Genomic DNA, 23,051 nt, shown 5'->3' with positions numbered 1-23,051 from the left:
GCGCAATCTCTCACCGTTTTCGAGTTATTTGCATTTTTTAATGCTGGACTTGGAAAATTTTCGACAGAGAGCGGTCAACTATGATAACCTATGTTTATTTTGTTAGGAGCCAATGCTAACGCATGTCTCTACGATGATCCTATCGAAAAAAAATTGACAATTGGCCCACCCTTGACCTCCAAATTTCGTATACGTACTCTACATCACCAAAATCGACAAGGGGGTCGACCCTATCTTCTGCACAACTCTGACGTGTACGCCCTGTTTCGCGAAGAGTCGGCAACCTTCCACAGCTGTTTGTATTATATTACATCAGATATTATATTGCATGAGTGAGTTGGCTGTGTGTATAAAGACTAGTTTCAGACATGGACGCGAATATAACGCCATGATAATTAGCTGCTGTCCAAAGTTATTGCATAACTTAAAATATTTATATATAAAAAAGGATATTTATTGTACTGTGCTTTCTAGCGAAGGTATTATTGTAAACGATATTGTTTGTAAATGTGGAAAGTTAGAAGCTCAGTCCCCGGCCTATCAATGATAAAAAATTTCATCACGGACACCAACCAAAAAAAGGGCGTGCACGTCACAAAAGCATTGTCATATGGACTGACGATTATTATTTTTTTTTAAAAAAAAAACAGACCTAGTTACGATGGGTTATAACCTGTGCTGTCTTGCAATTGTTTTTGCTTATTTCAATGTCAGCGAGCGTGATATGAAACATGCATGCGAAGAAGGGAGGGAGATCATAACAAAATAATTCACACTTCGATTTCATTACTTTCGCTAGTCATGTTTCACCTCCTATCTAGAAGGATACTGGACGCTATTTTATTTGAAGATGGCTAGAAGCGAGGGAAGGAGAGAAATGTTATTTTTTATTTTTTTGCCTGTGTGTGACGAAAATAGTTTTACATGCATACGGCTGTATCGTGATCTGCTTGAATCATTATTACGTCTGTGAGTTTTCAGTATTGCTGAATATATTTACATATCAACCAACGGTTATGAATTGCGTAGAAATTGGCTTTTGTTAACGGTCCAGTGGCGAAGTTGGAAACAGAGAGCGGTCACATCAGACAGGTGCTCCTGGTATCTAAAGAAATGCCCCCCTCTTACAGAAAAAAAAAATGGAGTGTTAGAAAGGAAAGATGTTATACCCGAATGAACGGGGAGTCTCGAGCATCTTCCAATCCTCATCTTCGCGTTCAGCTAACGAGGAAAAAAAAAAACTTTACATATGGGGGACTCAACAGCTGCTGTACGGTATTGTCCATGGATGTTAAAACTTTTGTTTTTTTTTCTGAATAGACGGACATATCAGTGTTGCAATCTCCAGATGAGACCGGAGCTTATTATTATTATTATTATTATTATTATTTTTATTTTGGACAAGGGGGATCAGATTAATGTATGGACTAAAACTTTTTTTTACATCAAAATAAAACAGAGGATTTTTTACTCCACTGCTTACTTATTATTGTAAAGAATGAGGTGCCGCGTCTTATTGTATAGTCTTCCAACAGCACACCTCGGGGCGTAAATTTCTGCTTCTTCATGTATGCAAAATGTACTTAACTTCTGTTGTGAAGCGAATGGAGAGTTTGTTTTGCTGCTGTGATTAAATACTAAACCAAAATCTTATTACATAACTTTGAAGTATATTTGTTAATACGATCTATATTATATCATCGCTATAGGTGGTCCATATTATGCGCAGGAGAATTTTTAAAAAATGTCTTGTTTCTCGAACCTGTGACCTGCAGATTTGCTTTTGCTGGCAACAGAAACAGAAAATGGCACTATGTTATTCTATACTGATACAGGTGTACTGTAATCATAACAATTTTCTAGTAACAAAACAACAACTATGTCGGAAAGAAGGGGTCTTATTAACTACTTCACATCTGTACCCGCACAACTTATCGACTACAAAGCAACAATGTTAGGAAGTGTGTGCATGGTCCCAAAAATACAAATTTAAAATCACTAATGAGACATGAACTCCCTTCACTGGTGTGTATTTGAATATGTGAAAATGAGGTACTTTGAATAACCACAAAAAAGCTTGCAACGGTATAGAGAAGGGTCACAACTTCAAACTTTAGACGATTTTTTTGTTAATCTGCAAAGGGGCCAGGGCGTACGGTAAATTGATTTTATTGAAAAGTATGCAGAAGCAGTGTTGGAAGCAGTTTGAAGACTGAAACGGCTATGGAAGGACACTTATTATAATGTTAATATTTCAGTATAATGTTTTCAGAATTGCTTTTCGATAATGTTCGGTACTTAATTTAATCAATTGTTAGACAAAACACACATTCGAATTCAAGGACGGAAAATATGAACAGCGAATGAATGCTTTAGAGTAGATGTGATATTTAAAGGAGGTGATCATTTTTTTATTTTCTCAATTCAAAACAAAAATTCATGAATATTATTATCATTGAATGGTTGGTTAGGTGCTCGGTTTATCTTGTCCCTCCGAACGAAAGATGGAATGTATACAAGCCTGTGCCTCCTAAGTTTATCGCGGCTATGAGGATGAATCGCGAAATGAAACGAACTGGAAACTTTCAATATATATATATTTTTTATAACATGCTTCACTAAGGAGGTCAAATGACAAGTTGGATTGCTATCCTTTTTATAATTTGTTAAATTTTATTACGAACGAGGAAAGAATGCATGGCACTTAATGCTGTAATGTTATTGATTAGATCATCGTTTATCTTGTCCGCATCGATTAATCTTCTTATGTTCTTCTTTTTCGTTTTCTCGTCGCGTCCATCTCTTCTGTTATCACAATCGAGACTTCTAGATTATCATTTCTTCTCCCTGCAATTTTAGAAATGTAATTTTTCATGATCATCCAGCGAACGCCTGAGACATTTCAGCAAAATGTCGATTATTCAATGGATGTTGTAAGGTTCCATGTTTTTTTTTTTCACTATCTCTTGTTTGGTCGATTTTGAATTTGGGAGTTATTTTTTTTTATTTTGCCTTTCGCGACATGTTCGACTAATCGTGACAATACGTTTCAACCTTTCTGCATAAACGTTGAAACGTTTCAACAAACATTCGTTGAAACGTTTCAACGTTTATGCAGAAAGGTTGAAACGTATTGTCACGATTAGTCGAACATGTCGCGAAAGGCAAAATAAAAAAAAATAACTCCCAAATTCAAAATCGACCAAACAAGAGAGTGAAAAAAAAAAACATGGAACCTTACAACATCCATTGAATAATCGACATTTTGCTGAAATGTCTCAGGCGTTCGCTGGATGATCATGAAAAATTACATTTCTAAAATTGCAGGGAGAAGAAATGATAATCTAGAAGTCTCGATTGTGATAACAGAAGAGATGGACGCGACGAGAAAACGAAAAAGAAGAACATAAGAAGATTAATCGATGCGGACAAGATAAACGATGATCTAATCAATAACATTACAGCATTAAGTGCCATGCATTCTTTCCTCGTTCGTAATAAAATTTAACAAATTATAAAAAGGATAGCAATCCAACTTGTCATTTGACCTCCTTAGTGAAGCATGTTATAAAAAATATATATATATTGAAAGTTTCCAGTTCGTTTCATTTCGCGATTCATCCTCATAGCCGCGATAAACTTAGGAGGCACAGGCTTGTATACATTCCATCTTTCGTTCGGAGGGACAAGATAAACCGAGCACCTAACCAACCATTCAATGATAATAATATTCATGAATTTTTGTTTTGAATTGAGAAAATAAAAAAATGATCACCTCCTTTAAATATCACATCTACTCTAAAGCATTCATTCGCTGTTCATATTTTCCGTCCTTGAATTCGAATGTGTGTTTTGTCTAACAATTGATTAAATTAAGTACCGAACATTATCGAAAAGCAATTCTGAAAACATTATACTGAAATATTAACATTATAATAAGTGTCCTTCCATAGCCGTTTCAGTCTTCAAACTGCTTCCAACACTGCTTCTGCATACTTTTCAATAAAATCAATTTACCGTACGCCCTGGCCCCTTTGCAGATTAACAAAAAAATCGTCTAAAGTTTGAAGTTGTGACCCTTCTCTATACCGTTGCAAGCTTTTTTGTGGTTATTCAAAGTACCTCATTTTCACATATTCAAATACACACCAGTGAAGGGAGTTCATGTCTCATTAGTGATTTTAAATTTGTATTTTTGGGACCATGCACACACTTCCTAACATTGTTGCTTTGTAGTCGATAAGTTGTGCGGGTACAGATGTGAAGTAGTTAATAAGACCCCTTCTTTCCGACATAGTTGTTGTTTTGTTACTAGAAAATTGTTATGATTACAGTACACCTGTATCAGTATAGAATAACATAGTGCCATTTTCTGTTTCTGTTGCCAGCAAAAGCAAATCTGCAGGTCACAGGTTCGAGAAACAAGACATTTTTTAAAAATTCTCCTGCGCATAATATGGACCACCTATAGCGATGATATAATATAGATCGTATTAACAAATATACTTCAAAGTTATGTAATAAGATTTTGGTTTAGTATTTAATCACAGCAGCAAAACAAACTCTCATTCGCTTCACAACAGAAGTTAAGTACATTTTGCATACATGAAGAAGCAGAAATTTACGCCCCGAGGTGTGCTGTTGGAAGACTATACAATAAGACGCGGCACCTCATTCTTTACAATAATAAGTAAGCAGTGGAGTAAAAAATCCTCTGTTTTATTTTGATGTAAAAAAAAGTTTTAGTCCATACATTAATCTGATCCCCCTTGTCCAAAATAAAAATAATAATAATAATAATAATAATAAGCTCCGGTCTCATCTGGAGATTGCAACACTGATATGTCCGTCTATTCAGAAAAAAAAACAAAAGTTTTAACATCCATGGACAATACCGTACAGCAGCTGTTGAGTCCCCCATATGTAAAGTTTTTTTTTTTCCTCGTTAGCTGAACGCGAAGATGAGGATTGGAAGATGCTCGAGACTCCCCGTTCATTCGGGTATAACATCTTTCCTTTCTAACACTCCATTTTTTTTTCTGTAAGAGGGGGGCATTTCTTTAGATACCAGGAGCACCTGTCTGATGTGACCGCTCTCTGTTTCCAACTTCGCCACTGGACCGTTAACAAAAGCCAATTTCTACGCAATTCATAACCGTTGGTTGATATGTAAATATATTCAGCAATACTGAAAACTCACAGACGTAATAATGATTCAAGCAGATCACGATACAGCCGTATGCATGTAAAACTATTTTCGTCACACACAGGCAAAAAAATAAAAAATAACATTTCTCTCCTTCCCTCGCTTCTAGCCATCTTCAAATAAAATAGCGTCCAGTATCCTTCTAGATAGGAGGTGAAACATGACTAGCGAAAGTAATGAAATCGAAGTGTGAATTATTTTGTTATGATCTCCCTCCCTTCTTCGCATGCATGTTTCATATCACGCTCGCTGACATTGAAATAAGCAAAAACAATTGCAAGACAGCACAGGTTATAACCCATCGTAACTAGGTCTGTTTTTTTTTAAAAAAAAATAATAATCGTCAGTCCATATGACAATGCTTTTGTGACGTGCACGCCCTTTTTTTGGTTGGTGTCCGTGATGAATTTTTTTATCATTGATAGGCCGGGGACTGAGCTTCTAACTTTCCACATTTACAAACAATATCGTTTACAATAATACCTTCGCTAGAAAGCACAGTACAATAAATATCCTTTTTTATATATAAATATTTTAAGTTATGCAATAACTTTGGACAGCAGCTAATTATCATGGCGTTATATTCGCGTCCATGTCTGAAACTAGTCTTTATACACACAGCCAACTCACTCATGCAATATAATATCTGATGTAATATAATACAAACAGCTGTGGAAGGTTGCCGACTCTTCGCGAAACAGGGCGTACACGTCAGAGTTGTGCAGAAGATAGGGTCGACCCCCTTGTCGATTTTGGTGATGTAGAGTACGTATACGAAATTTGGAGGTCAAGGGTGGGCCAATTGTCAATTTTTTTCGATAGGATCATCGTAGAGACATGCGTTAGCATTGGCTCCTAACAAAATAAACATAGGTTATCATAGTTGACCGCTCTCTGTCGAAAATTTTCCAAGTCCAGCATTAAAAAATGCAAATAACTCGAAAACGGTGAGAGATTGCGCGAAAATAAATCGAAAAATCTCCCCAAACACCACCCCTTGTCGATTTTGGGGATGTAGCATATGTATGCCAAAGTTTGGTGGTCCTGAGTTCAATGGCAAGGGATGTTTGTACACACCCTCCCAAAACTTTTAATCACTCGTAACTTCCGAACATGTAGCCGTAGAGAGGTCTGGGGTTTAGTGTGTTGGTCGAGTCTCGGTATCCTCTGTCCTCCCATACCAAAAATTTAGTATAGGTCATCATCATAGAACCAAATTTTCATCAATCGAAAAAAATATCCAAGTCCTGCACAGCCCGTTTACGTTTGTCGCGACTATCTTGAATTAACTAAGCGAGTCCAGATAGCGTTGGCGTTATTCTACCTTCAGTTTCTTCACAGTAACATCAATTCATATTAACAACATGCATCTCATTTACAACAGAGCAATTTAATATCCTCGTCTAGTACGCTGCACTTCTTTGACACTAGATGCAGTGCAGGTGTATCCCGGTGTCAGGCTGGTGAAAAAAAATAACGTTCAACTAAGTAGACGAATAGCGGTATTCAAGTTCAGAAGATTCAACAAATGCCTGTCTACTGCTTTAAACGTTCATTTGATTAGTTAACCACTCACCACATGGTCATACACCACACCACATATTACACCTCTCCAAGACGTGGTGCAGACACCAAATACACTACGTGACACCCAAAATCAACGAGGTAGGTTGCACCGTGTAACCAACTAGACGCGTGAGTGCAGTCAAAAAATGCAGCGAACTAGACGGAGCTATTGAATCAAAATGATCACGTGGCATTCTCTTTGAATCTAACTTCACCCACCCCTTTTTTTTTAATCCTTAATCGCGACAATAATTGACCGACTTTTTAAGTTTACTCTATGCACAGATAGGTTAATCGGGGGACTGGGCGTACAGTTTAAAATAGAATCGGAATCCAGTAGGTATCGAACCCGGGACCCTTTGATTACAACGTGACGACTTATCGACAAGAGGAGATATTTTTTTTTGGTGACGTAGAGTACGCGTAGAGAGGTCGGGTTTAGTGTGTCGGTCGAATCTCGGTGTCCTCTGTCCTCCCATACCAAAATAAACATAGGTCGTCATAGAACCAATTTTTTTCATCAATCGAAAATTTTCCAAGTCCTGCTTTAAATTGCAAATATATCTCGAATTTTTGATAAACAGAGGTGTCCCATAGGATTTTTTGAGAAAAAAAAAACACGTGAAACTCTACAGAGGTATGTGGTTATCTAACCGCAGCCGTTAGAACCTTTACTTTTTTTTTTGGTTGGGCACCACGCACCCTGGCGAGGTTATAGGGGCCAGGTATCCTAAAAAACAACAATTATTATTTGTTTGTTTGCGTCACAAATACGGAAATAATAAGAGGCACGCGCGCGCGTGTGGCACATCGTCCCCCCCCCCCGAGAGGTTTACAAAAATCACGATATATAAACATTAGCCCCCGGGACTTGGAAAATTGCGATATGGCGCATTCGCTCACCACTGTTGCCAGCTATAGGTCTCTCTCTTCATCTTACAGCAACGTTGGCATCTCTATTTTTTTAGTTGCAGGTGGTTTGCCAACACTCTCTAGTTAATAATGCTACATATTATACGCACACACGCACACACATACTGTGTTGCCATCCACCCATCTCTCTCTCTTTTACGGCAGTGCGTGTTTGTTGCCGGCTCTCCTTGTTTAGTGTGTGTAGGTTGGCAAAAATTGCTTTATGCACTGTAAGGCAAGCCTCAAGCAAAGTTGCCAGCTCCTTGCTTTAGGCTAGGTTAGACCAAGAAAAAAAAGCTGTAGGTAGGCTGTCAGTTGTTTAACTCTTCCCTTTTTCTCTTTCTCCTCTCTCTTTTTTGTAAAAAGCTATGGCAAAAATACCAGTAGGTTGGCAACCTTGCTTTATGCACTGTAAGGTAAGCCTCAAGCAAAGTTGCCAGCTCCTTGCTTTAGGCTAGGTTAGACCATGAAAAAAACCTTGGTGATTTTTTCGAGTAAAATATTGGCAACACTGCAAGAAAATAGGGCTTATGCCTTACAAAAACAAACCATTAAGACATGCCCCACCAAGCCCCATTTTCGGTTTGTGAACTCTCTATTTGGGTCTACTTCAACCTGGGAGAGAAGATAATGCCCGAGGGCGAAACCGTGCAGACGCTCTACGAGAAAAACAAGATAGACGATCTGTTACAGTACAACATCCAGGATTCGATACTTGTGAGAGACGTGTGTTTCTGAAAAACAGACTCGTGCAAACAATCGTCTCAACATGCTGCCAGAGCGTGTTGCGCGCAGACCAGGTTCGAGGGCACAAACTCAACTTGCATCTCTCGCATTACTATTTCAGCAAAGCGTTGCAGAACAAGCGATGTTTGTGTTTCCCACCCGGCACGGAAGTTGATGTTTATCGCGGCGTCACGAATCCCACACCGGCTGCACGGAAGCTGATCTTCACATGTATTTCTCATAGGACACGTTTAATATCACGTGCATACGTAAGATTATGGCCTTGCGTAAAAAAAATCAAAAAATTTAAAAACAATAAAACTTTGCCGCCGGGCAAACTGCTCAAAATAAACACCAAACAGAACACCCCCGAAGAAATTCGCCCCCCACGTCAATCAATTTTACGTTCAAAAGCCGTACGGGAAAACCTTTACTTTTTTGGTTGGGCACCACGCACCCTGGCGAGGTTATAGGGGCCAGATATCCTAAAAAATAACAATTATTATTTGTTTGTTTGCGTCACAATACGGAAATAATAAAAAGCACGCGCGTGCGCATGTGTGGTATATCGTTCCCCCGAGAGAGGTTTACAAAAATCACGATATACAAACATTGCCGGAGTTGGAAAATTACGATAAGGTGCATTCGCTCACCACTGTTGCCAGCTATAGGTCTCTCTCTCTCTTCATCTTACAGTAACGTTGGCATCTCTATTTTTTTTAGTTGCAGGTGGTTTGCCAACACTCTCCAGTTAATAATGCTACATATTATACACACACACACACATACTGTGTTGCCATCCACCCATCTCTCTTTTTTTACGGCAGTGCCGGCTCTTCTTGCCCAGTGTGTGTAGGTTGGCAAAAATTGCTTTATGCACTGTAAGATAAACCTCAAGCAAAGTTGCCAGCTCCTTGCTTTAGGTTAGGTTAGACCAAGAAAAAAAAAACTGTAGGTGGGTGTTGGCAGCTGCCGGTTGTTTAACTCTTCCCTCTCTCTTTCCTCTCTCTCTTTTTTTTTGTAAAAGACTATGGCAAAAATACCAGCAGGTTGGCAACCTTGCTTTATGCACTGTAAGGCAAGCCTCAAGTAAGGTTGCCAGCTCCTTGCTTTATGCACTGTAAGGCAAGCCTCAAGCAAGGTTGCCAGCTCCTTGCTTTAGGCTAGGTTAGACCAAGAAAAAAAACCTTGGTGATTTTTTCGAGTAAAATATTGGCAAGACTGCAAGAAAATAGAGCTTATGCCTTACAAGAGCAAACTATTAAGGCGAGCCTCAAGCAAGATTGCCAGCTCCTTGCTTTAGGCTAGGTTAGACCCAAAAAAAAACCTTGGTGATTTTTTCGAGTAAGCAGCTGGCAACACTGCCAGAAAATAGAGCTCATGCCTTACGAGAGAAATCCATTAAGGCGAGCCTCAAGCAAAATTGCCAGCTCCTTGCTTTAGGCTAGGTTAGACCCAAAAAAAACCTTGGTGATTTTTTCGAGTAAGCAGCTGGCAACACTGCCAGAAAATGAGGCTCATGCCTTACGAGAGAAATCCATTAAGGCGAGCCTCACCGAGCCTCATTTTCGGTTTGTGAACTCCCCCACCTGCACTACTATAGTAGCCTCCGAAACATGCCACCTAACATTGTCATCCTGGAAGTAACAGGTGTCCATTCCGTAAAAACGCCACAAGGTTGGGAGCATTTCATTGTCTAGTATTGTACAGTATGCCTGTGAGTTCATTGTGCCACGAAAAAACCACCAGTGGTCCCACTAAATGATACTAAATGATTCAAATTAGATACTAAATTAACCACCATCATAGGTGCCCAATTACTTTTTGGTAGATAGTATATATATATATATATATATATATATATATATATATACACACACACACACACACACACACACACACACACACACACACACCTTTCCATTCTCCACAGATTCTATCCCACATGAGGTTAATTGATTGATTTTGATAGTATGGGCACTTCAGCACATAGCCAGTCACCCAATACGGAGATATGCCTCTTAACTAAAACAAAATTGAGGACAGGCCTTTAACAGGTAAATAAAATATCTCTGTTAAAAACTTCCTGATTCAAATTCTAAAACTAAGTCATTCATTTAGTGCTAAACACGAGCTAAAACTATACTGTCTGAGGACTAAAATATCCTTAACTATTAAAAACTGAGTCCGTAAAGGGACACTCAGCACACAGGACACAGAAAATCACAGTCCTACGGAGGATTATACTGGCCGTAGGTCCAGAAACCAGTCTCGTTGGCCTCCAACATTGCAGTTATTTGGAATCTCTCATTACAACACAATTGTCATTGTTGAGGATTTCTAGCAAAGAGAATCTGGGAAGAAATAGTCAGTTTTCTACAAAACGAGAAGCGCATAACATTTTACTAGAAGAGTGAAAATGACCAAACACAGTGCTCCAAGCTGAGCATACGCATAGCCTATAGCAAAGCCGAAACAGTAAAAACGACTTCATATGCTGAATCACGAGAGCGCTTAAACCGCGTCAGTTCTGACGCCGCAGAAACGTCAAGATAAACAAGCCAACAAAGGCATCGAAAACGCCAGTGCAGATTCGCAACAAACCCACCGAGCTGCCGAATCGACGTTTGAAGTGCCCATGCAGATGAGCCCTTAAGAAGGGTCGAAAGTAAACAAAATATAGGAGATAATCGCGTTCGATCCTGCTGGAAGCCTCTTTTTTTCCTTTTAATGAAGCATCTGGTGTATAGATTAGCCGCCGTGGCAGATCCTCTTCCTACGGGCGCAGAAATCCTCCTCCCTCTGCCAATGGAGAGTCTGCTCCTCCAGCTCGTGGCTGGACCAGACTATTGATTCCAGCGCCCGTTCCCCCATCCCGAATTCCTGAAACCACGGGTTACGAGCCTCCAGGATGCCGAAAAGTCAAAGCTGGAATCGCCGGGAGAAGAGGTAGAAAATAAGCCGTCATTAAGGATCTTTTGCAACTATAAAAAAAAACCGCAAATTTACTGACGTTCGTAAACTTCTCCACAAGTACTTCTATCACACGCGAGTCCTTGAGTCTGCCCAAGCACCGGATCGAATTTAATTAAACCAAGCATGTATGTAAATACAGAACCCTGACGTAAGCAAGGGAGGAGCTGATGGGGCTGCAGTACCTCAAGAAATTTTGAGGAAAAAAATCCAAACGAAAGCAGTAAATCGTCTGGGAAAAACCGAAGTGGGAGATGTAAACTTAAAATATTTAAGAATGTTTTTAATGAGAAAAAAATGTTAAAATGAAAGTTATTGGAAATTTTAAACTTTTATAGTAATAGATAAATCTTATAACACGTGTAAGGCATTTTCCATACTGACTACAAACGACACACGAAAAGCGATATACCTATATGGAAATTATCATTCAGAAATTAGTTCAACCTTGCGTACCGACGTGACACAAGCTGCACGTGTCCTTCACACGTTATCGTTTTCTCAGTAGCGTGCATCATGTAGCGTCGGTCTGTTGGTAGGGCATGCGCAATGAATGTTTTCTTATAGATTGGATGGGACTCGTGTCGCTTGTCACATCGGTGTTCACACCCCGTGTGCCGCTGTCACTTCGATCTGAAAGTTCCCTCAATTTGCATTGTGTTGCAAATGCCAAAACAAAAAAAGTATTTTAAAACCATTTATATTGTCGTCTTAGTAATGTGTGTTCTTAATATATTTGCAGTCTATATTTGAACACCTAATTGAAATTGAAATTTTACACATCGAGTATGTCGAAAATCTTCCGAATAACCTATCGAGATAAATCGATATTTCGCTTCGAGGATGGGTTTGCTGCGGGGCTAATTCTCAGAAACCACAAAATATTTTGTTGTCTCCAATGCAATTCTTTGGTGACGCCATTGTACCCTCTTATAGTCTACAACGGCTGTGCATGAAATCACGAGTTCGTGCCACGTGCATCTGGGTCGAACAGCGAGCGCACCATTCCAGAAGATTTGGAGAATGTCATGAAAGAGATGTTTGTAAACAAATGCCGCAACAGCCTATACGTTGAGATCGAACTGGATTCGACAAAACTCATCAAGGTATTAAAGAAAAATGTGTATGTATCAGTCAAAAAGTAAATGGAATCTTTTGTACCGGGCTGCACTGTCGTTTGAGTCTCTCGGTCTGGAGCGTTTTCTCAATATCGCGTTGCCTCAGTTTGTTGGTGGCGAATGCACAGTGAATGGTTTTCTATAGACTAGGATGGGGCCCATGTCGCTTGTCACTTTGGTGTGAAATCCACGTGTCGCTTTGGTATGAAAGTTTCCTTATGTTTGCTTGTTAACGACACACGTTATCTATTTGTCCGACAGTCTCGTTGTACAGTGCCTCTCAAAAGTTTTAGGACAACGACATTTTAAACTAGGCAACCCAATTTACGCAAGGCGTTGGTGGGTTGCGTGTACAGTTAGGCTCAATTTCAGGGTTGCCACATGCACAATAGATATTTATAAAATACGCGAAAGAAATAAAAACAAGTATTATCGTATGAAATTATTAAAAATATCACTATTATATCGCAAGTGACAAAATTCTTTCTCAAAGAAAAAAAAATAGGTTTTCTAGTATTTCATTGCTGATGAGTCTACAGAAAGGAAAAGAGGTGATAGAAAACGAAAGGTGACAAAGAAGAGGAGAAAGAGAAAGCAAAAGGAGAAGAGGAAAAGTAGAGGAGAGAAGAAAGAAAGGATAAACGAGGAGAGGAAATGTGGTGAGGAGAATGGAAGAAGATTCTAGGAGAGATGAGGAAAATGGAGCAAAGAAGAGAAAAGAGAAGGAAAACGAGATGAGAGAAGAGGAGACGAGAAGAGGGGAGTGGAGAGTAGAGTAAAGGAGAGAAAAGAGAAGAAGGAAAAGACGATTGCAGTGGAGTCGGAAATCTAAGACAGGAAAGGAGATACGAGGAGTGGAGATGAGTGGGATAGAGATAAGATGCGAGTAAGTTAGGGAAGGCGATATGAGATAAAAGCAGAGCAGAAGGAGGGAAGAAGAAGGAGAAGAAGAGAAGAACAGAAGGGACTGAAGAGAAGAGGTAGTTGCAGAAAATATCGTCTCAGCGTCAAGAATTGATGCATTGGTCAAATTATCGACATGAAACATTCAATAACATTTTGAAATGTATTGGAGAATGTATTAGATCGGTGCGAAATGCCTTTTGGCTTAGTTCAGAGCAAGATAAAATCTTCCATGTAAGATCTTTGATTTTACCTGCGATTATACCCCAAAAAAATGAATGTAATTTTAATATTTATAAGAATTATCCCATTTTTGTCCACTTCTCGGTTCGTTGAAATGGAAATTTTGTAATTTAATATTTCCCCTCCTCCCCATCCTTAATTTCAAACTGAATCATTCCGTTTCACATGGCGTGGACAATGAACACAATGGGATAGGTCTAAAACTTACGAAAATTTTCTGCCACCGGAAGGTTTTGAACCTACGACCATGAGATTGGCAGTCCTGAACGGTAAACACTACCCTACAAGCTTTCGCTCCTGAAAGCAAGTAGAAGGAGCTGACCAATGTGAAATGTAGATGCAACTCTCCTCCTACATGTAATGTGCAAACATACTTGTTTGTAACAAAGAAATCGAAGGTAGTACGACTCCGCGAAAACATTTAATGGAGAATTGCACATGATGAAAACTTTTCATTCTATATTTGCGGAGGTTTCCTTGCATTGAACTCGAGTGGGAAAAGGGGTAAAATTAGTATGTCCTGAATTTCCACAAATACAAATAGTTATTTCATTAATATTTGTCAATGTCTTTGAAGCAGTACACAATTATCGTTAGAGTATCATAATTCACGATCGTATACATGAAAATATCCCTTTGAACGTGTGTCAATTCATTTATTTGTTTATATTTTTTTATAAATTCCATATGCAGAACAATGTAGCCACTATACACTGCTATTACAAATAATGTTACCATGCTCTTATTTAATAGAAGGGGATTTAGAAAAAAGAAAAAAAAGAACACCTAGTATGGGGGATCGAACCTGGGACCGTTAGCCGTCTAACCGAGTACTGTAACCACTGCACCACGCCCTTACCTTTTATTGAAGAAACAATTTTCAAGTATTCTGTCCCTCCAATATTGTAAATATCGTAGGGTATACATGTAGTTGAACTTTTACTTTAATTTTGAATTGCTTTCTTGTAGTATAGCAGATATCTTCGAGATATAATTTTCTAAGTGATGAAGAAAAACGAGAATATTAGTAGTTGTGAAAATGCGAGTTATTTCTTCTAACTTATTATTGTGATTAGACATTATTAATGGAAAATATCTAGAGGCTTGAACATTGCAGGACGATATTCTTTTCCTGCGATACTGGAACAGACTAAATGCTTGTTTCCTGACGCAAGTCTCTTGTTCAGAAATGTATTTGCTGTTGCGTAAGGTAACATGAAACAATTACGCCGTTTGCGAACTACCAAATCTGCGCAACGTTAGGCGGAAAATTTTATTCATAAAATCACTTCACATTTGACAGTATTAGTCAAGAGAGAATCGTGGGACACTGTGTTAAGGTGCTGGAGTAAATCCTTCTTATTTTTCTTCCTCGAAGAACAACAATTTTTAAAGTAGAGCAACAGTCGTTCCGCTCTTTCTTATTTCTTTTAAATTATTCCACATTCCTTTAATTGGGTTAAAAATAAATAAAAATATTGCTTGCATTTCTGACATTGACGTAGACAAGGCCCGTACGCAGGATTTCTTTGAGGGAGGGGCCAGACCCAAATCTATATATATCTTATTATATATTATATATTGATAATTCTATGTTAGAAAAAAATATATATATATAAATTAAATGTTGCGTACTAGGAATTATTATTACAATAAAAAACATGTGTAATTGTGAGTTAAGGAAAAAAATAATAAAAAGACATTCTCAAATCACGATTGCAGTTCGAAAAAGTCGATACAGGGATTGAAAGTAACGCACTGTCCTGACTAAATCGGTGAATCGGACGTCTGCTAGCCTTGCATAATGAAACTAAAACCATGCAATATTGCAGCCTGAAGACTTTTGCGCAAGAAACAGAATAATTAATGTAAAAACAAAATTGAAATGTTTACACATTTCTAAAATCGACGATGTTATTTACGTAGTTATTGATAGGTTCACATTTAAATATTTCAGGGTTCGAGGGGGCATAGCCCCCATGCCCCCCCCCCCTGGGTACTGGCTTGACGTAGACAGTGGGAGAGAAATTTGGAGAATCTTTCTATTAAATTTATTATTTACATCCACCTTATGCTCAGATAGGTTTATTGACAATCGTGAACTTTTCGTTTAATAGATAATATTTGGTTGTAAACGACGGGAGAACATTGGTCTAATTTCCTTTCTTGCTCTTTTGAGAGAATATATACTTCTACAATAGCAATCGCGTTCGGAAACGGCGAAAAAAAGTGACTTGGGCCGCGTCCGAATCGGCAGCAGATGTCACCTAGAGCACCGTTCCATCCGGGGACTCAGCCAACCTCCGTTGTCCGAATTGGCGGCAGACGTGGAGTCGGAGGGCAGAGCAGAGAGGCGCGACAGATGCACGCTTGAACTCGCTGTGGCCATGCGCTTGGCAGCCAAATTCCGACTTTCACTTTGTACAGACATCATTTACTGATTAGACGATGTAAAACTCAGTGATACTTTAACAGTTTATCGATAATATTGAATGTAGAAAAATTGTAAATGATGAAATAGCACGTTACATTTTTAATATGAGTAGTAAATAGGTGGAAATCATTGTGATGTTTGTTTAGCGTCTGCCTTCTGCTTCCGTGCGGTGCGCCTGCGCCCCAGAGCGCGGTGGGTGAAGTTCGGGCTGACACCTGGCGGGAAAAGTGACAACCGTACTACAAGGGGACATGTAGATTCGGACGACTTGGACGTAACTTCGACGGCACGCGAGAGCAACGAGAGAGCAACGAGAGAGAACGGGACGGAGCGTTTGCCAATCCGGACACGGCCTTGGATTTCAAAGGCAGACAAGCTTGGTAGGGCAGCTTGTTCGCGTTCAAAGTGACTCACTCACGCTATTCAAGGCCGCTTCTTATCGCAAAACTGTGTGCGTCGATGCACAGTGTCTGTACCCAGCAAGTTACAAGTGACCAGAGTCGAATTTTAAAGAAAATCTGAAGAATGATATATTTCATCACAGGCGGCTAGTTGGGCACTAGCTCAACATGTAATATTTTAAGTGACAATTTCTGACAAACAAGAAACCTTATTGAATAAGTATTGGGATAGTGATACGTGTATCCGCTCCTTCTTAACAATGTAAGTTCAAAGACAATCTGTATTCCATTTGTTTATATTGGCAACTTGGTCAACCGGAGGTAATTATAAGGAACTATTTCGTAGATGTTCATGTAACCGTTATAAAATTACAAATAAAATATATATTCACAAGCTTAGATATACTAAGAACGAAGAAAAAATTCAGAGTTAAAATACAAATGCATGTGTATAGAGTAATTCTAGAAGTACAGAGCTGTATCAGAGTATTGAACTTCTTTTTGCAGGATAACGTTTACAATATTGACGCGACAGAAGAATTACGAACTGTTGATCCAAGGGAAACAAAGGGCGTAGTGTATTGGTTAGAGATCTTGAAAGCATTGATTGCGGTCTCAGGTTCGATCTTCCATACTAGGTGTTCTTTTCTTTTCTTTTTTCTAAATCCCCTTCTATTAAATAAGAGCATGGTAACATTATTTGTAATAGCAGTGTATAGTGGCTACATTGTTCTGCATATGGAATTTATAAAAAAATATAAACAAATAAATGAATTGACACACGTTCAAAGGGATATTTTCATGTATACGATCGTGAATTATGATACTCTAACGATAATTGTGTACTGCTTCAAAGACATTGACAAATATTAATGAAATAACTATTTGTATTTGTGGAAATTCAGGACATACTAATTTTACCCCTTTTCCCACTCGAGTTCAATGCAAGGAAACCTCCGCAAATATAGAATGAAAAGTTTTCATCATGTGCAATTCTCCATTAAATGTTTTCGCGGAGTCGTACTACCTTCGATTTCTTTGTTACAAACAAGTATGTTTGCACATTACATGTAGGAGGAGAGTTGCATCTACATTTCACATTGGTCAGCTCCTTCTACTTGCTTTCAGGAGCGAAAGCTTGTAGGGTAGTGTTTACCGTTCAGGACTGCCAATCTCATGGTCGAAGGTTCAAACCATTCCGGTGGCAGAAAATTTTCGTAAGTTTTAGACCTATCCCATTGTGTTCATTGTCCACGCCATGTGAAACGGAATGATTCAGTTTGAAATTAACGATGGGGGGGAGGGGAAATATTAAATTACAAAATTTCCATTTCAACGAACCGAGAAGTGGACAAAAATGGGATAATTCTTATTAATATTAAAATTACATTCATGTTTTTAGTGGTATAATCGCAGGTAAAATCAAAGATCTTACATGGAAGATTTTATCATGCTCTGAACTAAGCCAAAAGGCATTTCGCACCGATCTAATACATTCTCCAATACATTTCAAAATGTTATTGAATGTTTCATGTCGATAATTTGACCAATGCATCAATTCTTGACGCTGAGACGATATTTTCTGCAACTACCTCTTCTCTTCAGTCCCTTCTGTTCTTCTCTTCTTCTCCTTCTTCTTCCCTCCTTCTGCTCTGCTTTTATCTCATATCGCCTTCCCTACTTTACTCGCATCTTATCTCTATCCCACTCATCTCCACTCCTCGTATCTCCTTTCCTGTCTTAGATTTCCGACTCCACTGCAATCGTCTTTTCCTTCTTCTCTTTTCTCTCCTTTACTCTACTCTCCACTCCCCTCTTCTCGTCTCCTCTTCTCTCATCTCGTTTTCCTTCTCTTTTCTCTTCTTTGCTCCATTTTCCTCATCTCTCCTAGAATCTTCTTCCATTCTCCTCACCACATTTCCTCTCCTCGTTTATCCTTTCTTTCTTCTCTCCTCTACTTTTCCTCTTCTCCTTTTGCTTTCTCCTTCTCCTCTTCTTTGTCACCTTTCGTTTTCTATCACCTCTTTTCCTTTCTGTAGACTCATCAGCAATGAAATACTAGAAAACCTATTTTTTTTCTTTGAGAAAGAATTTTGTCACTTGCGATATAATAGTGATATTTTTAATAATTTCATACGATAATACTTGTTTTTATTTCTTTCGCGTATTTTATAAATATCTATTGTGCATGTGGCAACCCTGAAATTGAGCCTAACTGTACACGCAACCCACCAACGCCTTGCGTAAATTGGGTTGCCTAATTTAAAATGTCGTTGTCCTAAAACTTTTGAGAGACACTGTACATCTGAATGTGCCGTTATATACAAAAAGGGTGTCTACCAAAATAACAAATTCAAAATTCTTGCCTTTTTTTAAACCTTTCTTTTCTTCTTCTTAGATTTTTCTTCTTCTTAACATTTGCTTAATCGGCCCCTACTTAGGTATAGTTGCAAAATTAAGAAAATATATTTTTATTCAATGAAAATGCCGGTTAAGATGAAAACAAACTGTACTTTTAACAAGAGATTTAGACTTGATTAATTATTAATGCATGCAAAAATTATTGCGTCAGACTTCATCCAGGATGGAGAAAGGCCACATTACTTTATTTAATATTTTTATGAAACTTCACGCATACAAAGAATGTAATTCTTAAAAAACAAAGTGAACAAATCTTCACCACAACTCAATACAATTTTAAATTTCCAAATATTCAATCTTATCAAATCCCAGTACAGGTATATAAGAATGTAAATCCACTATACTGTAAAAAATAGCAAAAATTCTTGACCAAAAGCATAATTTCTTGACTGGTCGACACCTTGTGCAAGCAATTATTTTAATGTTGCTATTACACATTTACAAATAAAGGGCCATACACTGGAGTATGACATTGAGAGTACATTACAAAAAGGATTATTCATAGTAGCACTTATTATTTTCAATTCTTGTGGTTACTTTACGTCGCTCTTTATATCGCGACGACGATATTGAATAGTGGATGAAACATCTATGCCTTACACAGAGTTCCAATCTAGAACTCCTGGCTTCTTAGAGAGTAACGATAATTACTACGTCTCGGTGGCTGACGGCAGTTGTTACAAGAGAGAAGTAAAAAATGGTGAGCAAAAAAATAGGAAAGTGAAATAAAGAGAGACGGGAAAAGGAAAAGAAAGCCAAAGAGAGGAGGAGAAAGAGTAGTAGGAAAGGGAAGAAAGAAAGCAATGGAAAATGAAGAGAAAGAAAAGACAAGAAATGATAGGAAATAGGATGAAATAATCATTGGTAACCACAATTCAATCCTGTGCTAATGAAAAATGATAAAGGAACTGGATATCCACTGATTTCCATTATGCGCTCATGAGTTCTTGTATACAGAATGAAACCGACGGTTTCTCCCTATAGCATAGAGTATTTAAATATCTTATTCTTTTCTTTTTTATTACGGATGTCGCCGCAATTGGGTATCTGTTTCTGCCCATGCTGCATTGACAGAATCGTCAATGCCCACCCCATCTGAACTGATGAATGATGGGTATGTTATAGAAACCAGGGACGTGTATAACTCACTCTTGCTGTCAATGCCGCCCGTAATGAGAGGGGTGGGGTGGGGGAGGAAAACCACACCCCAACTGGGGCCAGTACCATGCGAATGGTTAACCTGGTCCAATCGATGTGGAGTATTACATTTTTAAAAATACCTGCTTTAGACGGAAATTTTTCTACCAAAATTTTATTTTATGACTGGCACCATTCACATAACTTTTCGGTCAGTGTTCATAATTAGTTTCGGCATGAAAGAAGAAATAATAGTAACGAAACAATGTAGCGCAGATAGTATGAAAGTATGCCAAGTTAAAATATTATACATATTTTGATTTTAAAAAGAAGTTGAAAGTTAACGGAAGAGCTTGTTTCGTATTCATGTAGCAGGTACAGTCATCGGCAATAAAAACAGGGCAACTACATACTGAAATACTCGCTCCTCTACTTCACGTTGTGTGTTACAGAGCCCTGACCAAACTTTCTATTGAAAATCATTTATCGCAACACACACAACGTCACGCAGAGAAGTTTGTATTCCATGATTAAAGTGTCTCATTTTCATTACCGGTGACTGAGTGAACATGTTAGTGTAAAACATGGGCGTAACTTGGAACCTAACTTTGAGAGGGGAGAATTAAACTGGGCGTAATTTTTAGGGGGCAGAATTAAACTTAAGCCTAACTTTGAGGGGGCAGAATTAAATTTGGGCCTAATTTTGAGGGGGAAGAATTAAACTGGGCTTAATTTTGAGGGGGAATAATCAGACTTGGGCCTAATTTTTAGGGGGCAAAATCAAACTATACCTTATTTTGAGGGAGAAGAATTAAACTGGGCCTAATTTTGAGAGGGGAGAATTAAACTGGGCCTAATTTTGAGAGGGGAGAATTAAACTGGGCCTAATTTTTAGGGGGCAGAATTAAACTTAGGCCTAATTTTGAGGGGGAAGAATTAAACTGGGCTTAATTTTGAGGGGGAATAATCAGACTTGGGCCTAATTTTTAGGGGGCATAATTAAACTTGGGCCTAATTTTGAGGGGGAAGAATTAAACTGGGCTTAAGTTTGAGGGGGAATAATCAGACTTGGGCCTTATTTTGAGGGGGCAAAATCAAACTATGCCATATTTAGAGGGGTAAGAATTAAACTGGGCCTAATTGTGAGGGGACAGAATTAAACTTAGGCCTAATTTTGAGGGAAAGAATGAGACTTGGGCCTAATTTGGAGGGAGAAGAATTAAACTGGGCTTCATTTTGAGGGGAAAGAATCAGACTTGTGCCTAATTTGGAGCGGGCAGATTTAAACTGGGCGAATTTTGAGAGGGGAGAATTAAACTGGGCGTAATTTCGAGGGGACAGAATTAAGCTGGGCCTAATTTTGAGAGGGACAGAATTAAACTGGACCTAATTTTGAGGGGAAGAATTAAACTGAGCTTAATTTTGAGGGAGAATAATCAGACTTGGGCCTAATTTTGAGGGGGAAGAATTAAACTGGGCCTAATTTTGAGGGGGCAGAATCAAATCTGGGGCTTGACTTTGGGGGAAGAGACTCGAAAAGTTTACCATTCCATAAAAACAGCGTCCGGGATTATTTGGTAAATAACTGTGACGTTTGCGAAATCACGAATATTACTATTACTTTGCTCCTCAGGTACCCTAGCTTGAAAATTTTTTAAAAAAGCTAAAATTTTGGAGGGCAAGTGCCCCCTTGCCCCCGCCAAGTTACGCCTATAGTATAACACATTAAAGAGCTCATAAAAAAGTTGAGTAACTTATTATTGTAAAATATTCCATTAAGATGGAGATTTGTGATATGATTAAAACTGCTGCGAACTACTTCGAGGCCTACATTGTGTATACACCATTAACTACCTAATTATGAAGCTTGGATTTAGTTAATTTCTTTTATTCTTTTAACACTAACGTTTGGATTTTTACAAACTAACATATGGCTTTATTGATAAGAAACTTTTGCCCTGGTTGAATATTACTTAGCCCACGGCCGTACTATACCGTGAAATACAGAAAACACCAAAATGGCGAAAGTTTAGAAGAGTGTTCGTTCTGGGGTTTCGCGAGAAGAACCGATAATAACTGTTGAAAGAGGCATATAATTGAATTCAAAGTGAGTGGCACTGAGCTTAAACAATAAATGAAATTAATAACCGAAGTCATAGAAACGGGGCAATAAAGCCTGCCATGCTGAAGATCGGTTGGCGAGAAACTGAATACTGCTTGGATAGACCATGTAGGCACTAATACATGTAGGCATCCACTGCTGTAGGCGCCCGCTTACCAACAGAAGTACCTCTTCTTGTTTCAGGACTATGCAGTCTGTAGGTTCACAGGAATGGGTGTAACACTTCGCCAATTACACATAATAGAAACACCAGATAAACATTTTAAGACGTATTTCGTTGCTTATACAACATTTACGAACAGCTCCGATATGTTATCTCGTAGCATCGCTTCCATCGGTCTCGCACAGACAACTATTCTGTCTTATGTTAGGCTCTAGAGTGCTGCAAGTCTTGAGTCGACCATCTTGGCTCCAACTCACTGAACAACTGCCTAAGCTTAGATAAGAAATTATGTAATCATTTACCACATATACTCACATGGAGGTGAGGGAGAAAAAGAGAGAATGAGACAGAAATAGAGGGGAAGGGTTTTAAAAGGATAGAGGAAACAGAAAATGAAAGAGAAAGCAAAGGAAGAAAGAGAGGGGAAAAACAAAGAAAAATATACATACAAAGAAACAGAGGAAAACATTGGAAGAAGAAAGTGAAGAAGGAAAGGAAAGACAAACAGAGGAAGAATAAAATAGAGGCACACTGATAGTGATAAAGAAAAGGTCGTAAAGAAACAGGAAGAGAGAAAGAGAAAGAAAGATACGTAGAAGGAAAAGAGAGAAAGAGACTTACCAGAACCCACGAGGAAACACATTTTGTACACTGGACTGACAAATGGAATTGAATTAACATTGACAGTGAATTATTTTGGGCATATTAAAAAATCGAGCTGTTATA

General features: G+C 38.5%; 1 protein-coding gene across 9 annotated transcripts in view; it reads right to left on the bottom strand.

Annotated features, from left to right (window-relative positions):
- OtopLa (proton channel otopetrin-like a) overlaps window positions 1-23,051 on the bottom strand; it is a 317,850-nt gene that overhangs the window by 83,647 nt on the left and 211,152 nt on the right. The gene's annotated exons all lie outside the window — the stretch shown is intronic.

This window comes from Lepisma saccharinum, chromosome 3 (assembly GCF_977018435.1).
Source record: "Lepisma saccharinum chromosome 3, izLepSacc3.1, whole genome shotgun sequence".
NCBI classification, from domain to species: domain Eukaryota; kingdom Metazoa; phylum Arthropoda; class Insecta; order Zygentoma; family Lepismatidae; genus Lepisma; species Lepisma saccharinum.
The sequence above is the reverse complement of the archived record's forward strand: the minus strand, read 5'-3'. Positions and strand labels throughout refer to the sequence as shown.